The following is a 7936-nucleotide window of genomic DNA, read 5'->3' on the forward strand; positions in this document are numbered from 1 at the left end:
TCCATAAAGCTGCCTGTGGTGGATAGATGGCTTCTGATTTGACATTGACAACAGAATAAGGGACTGCAAGTTCTATGAATAGTCTCTGGCCAAAGAAACAAGGTCAAACGCTTAAGTTTCTGCACTTCCAGTGGTTCCTGGTATCTCCAGCTGAGTGGACATCTTTCTGTGACCAGTGGGTGCCACGCCACCTTATGCGGAGTCTGCGTGAGAGATCGCGTTGGACAAAGAAGCATGCCTGCAGGAAGGAGGTGTTGGTTCAAGGCTTCCCATACACTTGGCTGCACCTTTATAGCCTCTACCTTTATTCTTACTATATTCTTCTTGGCTGTACATTCGTTGCCTTTATTCTCGTTTTGGCTATTTTTCTATTGATCCGTGAACAGAGTATGTTGTATTTTTCCAGTCCAATAGAGATAACTTCTCTAAGTAATAAAGACTAAGACCAAAGATTAAATGTTTGCAATGCACCAATCAATCTATCATCTGATGTGACGCTGCCTCCAGAAACTCCTACAACTTCACAAGTGGTTTTGCAGCTCATGCATAGTAAATATAGAGACTTAAAATTTCCAGATATGTCCAACAGATAAATTCAATGAATTAAACTAAGTTAGAAAGAGTTATCCTAGTAGTTCAGAGAGTTCTAAAAAAGAAGGGACCTCTGATTATAAAAGGAAAAGAAAGATTCTCCCAACAGTTATGATTAAGTTTAGTCCAACTTACATTATAGGGAATAGATGGTGTTTTCACACAAAATATAAAGTTAGTAACAACGTATTTCCTGAACCAACCAAGAACCATTTCCTTATACAGGAGCTTATAAAGATGAAATTAGTTGGATAAAAATAAAAATAAAAAGTACAATATAAGTACAGCCCTGTTTTAGGTTTGTTAATTATTAAACATAAAAAGGCTGAATAGATGATGTATTCTATTAAACAATATGCTAGACTTGTTTCACACCACTTAGCTTAAACAGTTGGTGGGATAGTCATCAATTTTCATGTAATTCATCAATGCTTTGCCTTTAAAAAATTGATTATGTGCTTAAATAAACAAAGAATCTATGTCACAATCATACACTGTATAAAAATGTTAATTCTCCTCAATAACGATACACTCAGATGCAACTCTTTTGAGTCTGTGTCTGTTTGTCACTTTGCTGACTCCTTGCCCACCCATCCCGAGATCCCTTTCCCGTCGGTCCCAGTGCTCCGGCCGAGCTGGTCTGTCGCACACTACCATGGCTCAGAAACCAGGGCGATAGAATCTCCTCTAGGACTTTCTGTCTCAGCTGTCCTGGAACCTCCATTATCATAAGCTCAGCCTCCAATGTAGCTTGGGATGACAGGCACATACCTCTGTGCCTAGCTTTGGGTGGAGAAAGGGTATTACAAACTTTTCTGCCCAGGCTGGCCTTGAACCAAAATCATTTGTCTTGATTTCAGCCTCCTAAATAGCTAGGATTACAGGCGTGAACCACAAGTGCCCAGCTCAGTTAAGAGTTTTGAATCTCCATTTGTTATCACTGATCTTGGGTCACAGTTTTATATATTTTGGAGTACACTAGCCAATTCTTATTCCACTGGGATTTACTGAAAAAGAAAAAAAGTTGCTGGTTCACCTATACATTTGTTATTTGTCTTCTATTCCACTCTGCCTATGGCTCACAAATCAAACTCTAGCATGCATCTGCAGTGTTTCTCTAAACTTTGTCTTTTCTCCTCAATTTCTTTAAACTTAAAAAAATGTTTTCTATTTTTTCTTTCATAACTTTTACTTTAGGGGTATGTGTGTGTGTGTGTGTGTGTGTGTGTGTGTGTGTATTTGTTTTTGTTTTTAATCTCTTTTAACCTTTTAGTTGGTTGTTTTTTGACTTAATTGCTGTTTTGCTCATCTCCAGATATATACCTGTCATCAATTTTTAGAACTTATCCTTCATTGTGTGCATACTTAATTCAGAAATTGATTACTCAATCCACAACCTCTTAGGCTTAACTCCTTTAATAGTAGTATTATTTCCTTATACTTTTTTTTTTTTTTTTTTGGTCAGTTGTGGGCCTGAACTCTGGTCCTGGGTGCTGTCCCTTAGCTCTTCAGCTCAAGGCCAGCACTCTGTCACTTGAGCCACAGCGCCACTTCTGGCTTTTTCTGCTTATGTGGTGCTGAGGAATCAAACCCAGGGCCTCATGTATGTAAGGCAAGCACTCTACCACTGAGCCACCTTCCCAGCCCTATTTCTTTATACTTATATAATTTATAAGTATTCCATTTAAAAATTTTTTATTCTTTATTTTTTCCTTTTTCCTTTTTATTTCTCTCCTCTCATTCTTTTTCTTTTAGCAGTATTATTTCTTATACTTACATAATTTTTAAGTGTTTCATTTTTTAAATTAAAATTTTGTTTTTTTCATTTTTTCTTGTTTCTTTATCTCTCTCCTCTTTTCATTCTGTTATAATCTGTTGTTTAAATTCACTCGTTACCTCTCCACATTAATCTAATCCTATTTCCCCCTACAAATCTCCCTAAACCTATTAATTTCTGGTCTCCTGAATCCCTCTTGGACATTCTTAGCCCATTCATTCATAGTTGTTTGATGTTGAATTAGATTGTATCTGTTGAAATAGATTGTATCTGCAGTCATTTTTCCCACGTCAATCAATCTGTGCAACTACAGGACTCTGGTTGATGCTTACCTTAAAATAGTGTACTAGTGCAAATTGGTGTTACTTTCATAACAAATGGGCAGAACAAGCTGGAGAAGCACAAGAAAAATGGCAAGTCCAGGTATCTCAACTCCCACTCATGATAATCAGGAGACAGAACAGTTAATGAATAATCCAGAGGAGAGCTCCCCAAAAGCTCTACAAACACTACTGGTAAACATGGTGAATGAAAAGATTGAAAGCCTGCAAAGGACTCAATGTGAGCATGATAGGGAGCGAGACAAGGCTAACCAAAGATTAATACAGGAACTTCACGAGCATGATGAGGCTAACCAAAAATTAATACAGGAATCTCATGAGCATGAGGAAGCTAATCAAAGATTAATACAGGAATTGTGTAAGCAGGCTGAGAATAGTCAAAGAGAAATACAAAAATTGTGTGAGCGTGAGGAAGCTAATCAAAGAGTAATATAGGAATTGTGTGAGTGGGATGAGAATAGACAAAGATCAATGGAGGCATTCATGGAATCCATAAACAGACAGTTGAAGGAATCCAGGGAAGCCACAAAGGGAATGCTGAATGGAGCCTGTCAGAAGGAAAGGTAGTCCAATGAAACTATAATCAATCAACTAAGGGATTTGAGAATAAACATTGAAAACCAAATTAAGGAAGTAAAGAAGTCCATACAAGGTCTAAACAAAGCTCCAATAAAGAATTTGAAGCCATCAAAACTGACCAATTAGAAGGAAAGGAAATAAAAAACAAAGTAGAAAGTCTTGACAGTAGGTTAGGCCATGCAGAAGATCAAATTTCTGGGATTGAAGACAGTGTAGATATTATAGAGAAAGAACATACAACTATCCAAGACAATCCAAGAAATATGATAGATCGATTCAACATTTAGAAGGCACCATCAGAAGGCCTAATCTGAGGATAATGGGTGTAGAGGAGCACCTAGAGACAGAAGTTAATGGTCTAGGAAATTTAACAGGATCCTAGCAGAGAACTTCCTAAACATGCAAAAAGATAGGCCTATTAAGATACAAGAAGCTTTTAGAACCCCAAATGGACCAGACCAGAACAGGACATCCCACCATCACATTATAATCCACACAGGATCAATTCAGTCCAAGGAAAGGATCCTTAAAGTTGTCAAGGAGAAAAGATCAATCACCTCTAAAGGGAAATCAATTAGAATTACCTCAGATTTTTCAGCAGAGATAATTAAAGCAAGAAGAACCTGGAATGATGTATGACATGCCCTAAAGACAAACAACTATCAAACAAGAATACTGTACCCACCTAAACTCTCCTTCATAACAGAATATAAAAACCTTCCATAGCAAAGAAAAACTGAAATAATATAATTCCACAAAACCAGCCCTACAAAAGGTACTTAAAGATTTTCTACACATAGAAAACCAATAAGAGTACAATAAATGCAAAAAACGGCATCCAAACTGAGAATCCAAGAACCATAGGAAGAACCCAGTTGTCACAGTCTCCAGGAAGGTGGATAACATGGCAGGAACTCCCAAACACCTCTCAGTCCTAACTTAACTCTCCAATTAAGTGACATAGACTGTCTAGTTGGATTAAAAAGCAAGATCCTTCTATCTTCTGCCTTCAAGAGTCACATCTGGCTCATAAAAACAAACATGTTCTGAAAGTGAAAGGCTGAAATAAAATCTGCGAAGCAAATGGCCCCCATAAACAGGCAGGAGTTGAAATCCTAATTAAAATTAGTGAGAAGAGATAAAGAAGGTCGCTACATACTAATTAAGGTATCTCTCCTTCAGGAGAATATTACAATTCTAAATATCTATTCACCAAACAACAGAGCACTCAAATTAATCCAAGAAACACTACTTTCCCTCAAATCTCACATAGATCCAAAGACATTGATTGTTGGGGACTTTAACACACCACTATCCCCACTAGATAGATCAACCTGGCAAAAACTCAACAGAGAAACTGCAGATCTAAACAACTGCATAGATCAACTAGATTTAACAGATATCTACCAAATATTTCACCCAGCAGCATCAGAATACACATTCTTCTCAGCAGTACACAGGACATTTCCAAAATAGACCACATTTTAGGTCACAAAACAAACTTGTCCAAATTCAGAAGCATTGAAATTATGCCCTGCATTCTCTCAGACCACAAAGGAATAAAATTAGAACTCAACACCAAAAGCCAAAGAAAGTCCTGTAACACATGGAGGCTGAACAACATACTGTTGGACCACGAGTGGGTCATGGAAGAGATTAGAAAGGAAATTCAAATGTTCATGATATTCAACAAAAATGAACACACAAATTACCGGCTCCTCTTGGACACAGCAAAGGCAGTACTTGGGGGCAAGTTTATAGCTCTGAGTTCCTACATCAATAATTTAGAGAGGGCTGAAACCAACAATTTAAAGAGACATCTGAAGCTCCCTGAAAAAAATAGCAGCAAGTTAAATCCCAATCCAGTAGATGGAAACAAATAATTAAAATTAAATCAAAATTGAATGAATTAGAATCCAAAAAACCATAGAAAGAACCAACAGGGCTGGGAAGGTGGCTCAGTGGTAGAGTGCTTGCCTTGCATGCATGAGGCCCTGGGTTTGATTCCTCAGCACCACATAAGCAAAAAAGCCAAAGTAACACTGTGGCTCAAGTGGTAGAGCACTAGCCTTGAGCTGAAGAGCTGAGGAATAGTGCCCGGGCCCAGAGTTCTGGCTGACAAAAAAAAAAAAAAATTTAAAAAAAGAACCAACAAAACAAAGAGTTGGTTCGTCAAAAAAATTAACAAAATTGACACACCCTTAGCAAATCTTATCAGAAAAAGAAGAGAACACACCCAAATAAACAAACTCAGAGATGAGAACGGAAACATCACCATAGAAACAACCAAGATTCAGAACATTATAAGGGAATACTTCTCAAACCTTTATGCTAATAAGTTTGAGAATCTGGAGAAAATGGACAATTTCCTAGCAAATATTGACATGCTGAAACTAAACCAAGATGAGTTAAACCAACTTAACAGACCCATATCAAGCATTGACATAGAAACAGCAATAAAAGACCTCCCATCTAAGAAAAGTCCAGAACCAGATGGAAATTACACCAGAATTCTACAGGGCCTTCAGAGCAGAATTCACACCAATACTCCTCCAACTCTTCAATGAAATTGAAAGAGAAAGTTCACTATCAAACTCTTTCTATGAAGCCATTGTAACCCTCATCCCAAAACCAGGCCAGGACTCATCAGAGAAAGAGAACTATAGACCCATTTCTTTAATGAACATCGATGCAAAACTTCTCAACAAAATTTTGGCCAATCGACTTCACCAACTCATCAAAAAAATCATACACCACGATCACAGGATTCATTTCAGGGATGCAAAGCTGGTTCAATATATGCAAATCAATTAATATAATTAATCACATGAACAAGACCAAGGATAAGAACCACATAATTATCTCAATAGATGCAGAAAAAGCATTTGACATGATGAAGGCTCTGGAAAAACTAGGAATCTATGGAACATTCCTCAACACAATAAAGGCTGTATGTGACAAACCTACAGATAGCATTACACTTAATGGTGAAAAACTAAAGCCATTTCCTCTTAACTCAGGAATGAAACAAGGATGTCCACTCTCTCCACTTCTCTTCAATCTAGTATTAGAATGCCTAGCTACAGCAATAAGACAAGATGCAAACATAAAGGGATCCAAATAGGGAAAGCTGAAATAAAATTCTCCCTCTTTGCAGCTGACATGATCTTGTATTTAAAGAATCTCACAGACTCCACTCCCAAATTACTCAAGCTGATTCAAAACTTTGGCAAAGTAGCAGTGTATAAAATTAACACTCAAAAATCAATGGCTTTTCTGTATGCCAACAATGAGAAGAGTGCGGCTGAAATCAGGAAAGCAACTCATTTTGTAATAGCCCCACAAAAAATAAAATACCGAGGAGTTGACTTAACTAAAGAAGTGAAGGACCTCTATGATGAAAACTTTAAAAACCTGAAAAAGGAAATAAAAACAGAACTTAGAAAGTGGAAAAACCTCCCATGCTCCTGGATCGGAAGCATCAACATTGTGAAAATGACAATACTTCACAAGGCTATCTACAAATTCGATGTGATACCTATCAATATTCCAACCTCATTCTTCAAGGAAATAAAAGAGGCAATCCAAAAATGCATATGGAACAATAAAAGACCCCAAATAGCAAAAACGATCCTTAACAGAAAGAATAGTGCTGGAGGAATATCAATACCAAATTTCAAACTCTACTACAAAGCCATAGTAATCAAAACAGTTTGGTACTGGCACAAGAACAGACCTGAGGAACAGTGGAATAGAACTGAAAATCCAAAAATGAACCCACAGACCTATAGCCACCGAATCTTTGATAAGGGAGTTAAAAAAAATAGAATGGAAGAAAGAGCTTCTTCAGTAAATGGTGCTGGCAAATTTGGCTAATCACCTGTAGAAAACTAAAGCTAGATCCTTATATATCACCCTGCACCAGAATCAACTGCAAATGGATCAAAGACCTCGGAGTCATAGCAGACATTCTGAAAACATTACAGGATGGAATAGGAGAAACTCTAGGGCTTCTTGGCACAGGCCAAAATTTTCTTAATAGAGACCCAGAAACACAACAAATCAAAGAGGGGTTGGACAAATGGGATTGCATGAAATTGCAGAGCTTCTGCATGGCAAAGTACATAGCTAGCAAGATCAATAGAAGCCCACAGATTGGGAAAAGCTCTTCACTAGTCATACAACAGACAAGGGTCTCATATCTAAAGTATACTTGGAACTCAAAAAATTAGATCCCACAACAACAAATCCTCAACGAAACAACTGCCCAAGAAATAAGTGGGCTAAAGAATTAAAGAGAAATTTCTCTGAAGAAGAAAGAAGGATGACCAATAGACACATGAAGAAATGCTCAACCTCCCCAGCCGTAAAAAAAATGCAAATCAAAACAACATTGAGATATCACCTCATCCCAGTTAAAATGGCTATAATCAAGAACTCTAATAACAACAGATGCTGGAGGGGATGTGGACAGAAGGGAACCCTACTGCATTGTTGTTGGAAATGTAAACTTGTTCAACCACTTTGGAAAGCAGTATGGAGGTTCCTCAAGACTCCACATAGAGCTCCCCTATGACCCAGCAATCCCACTTTTGGGCATTTACCCAAACAATCACAAACAAGGTCATACTAAAGCTACCAGCACAAC

Source organism: Dipodomys ordii, unplaced genomic scaffold (genome assembly GCF_000151885.1).
Source record: "Dipodomys ordii isolate 6190 unplaced genomic scaffold, Dord_2.0 Scaffold42, whole genome shotgun sequence".
NCBI lineage: Eukaryota > Metazoa > Chordata > Mammalia > Rodentia > Heteromyidae > Dipodomys > Dipodomys ordii.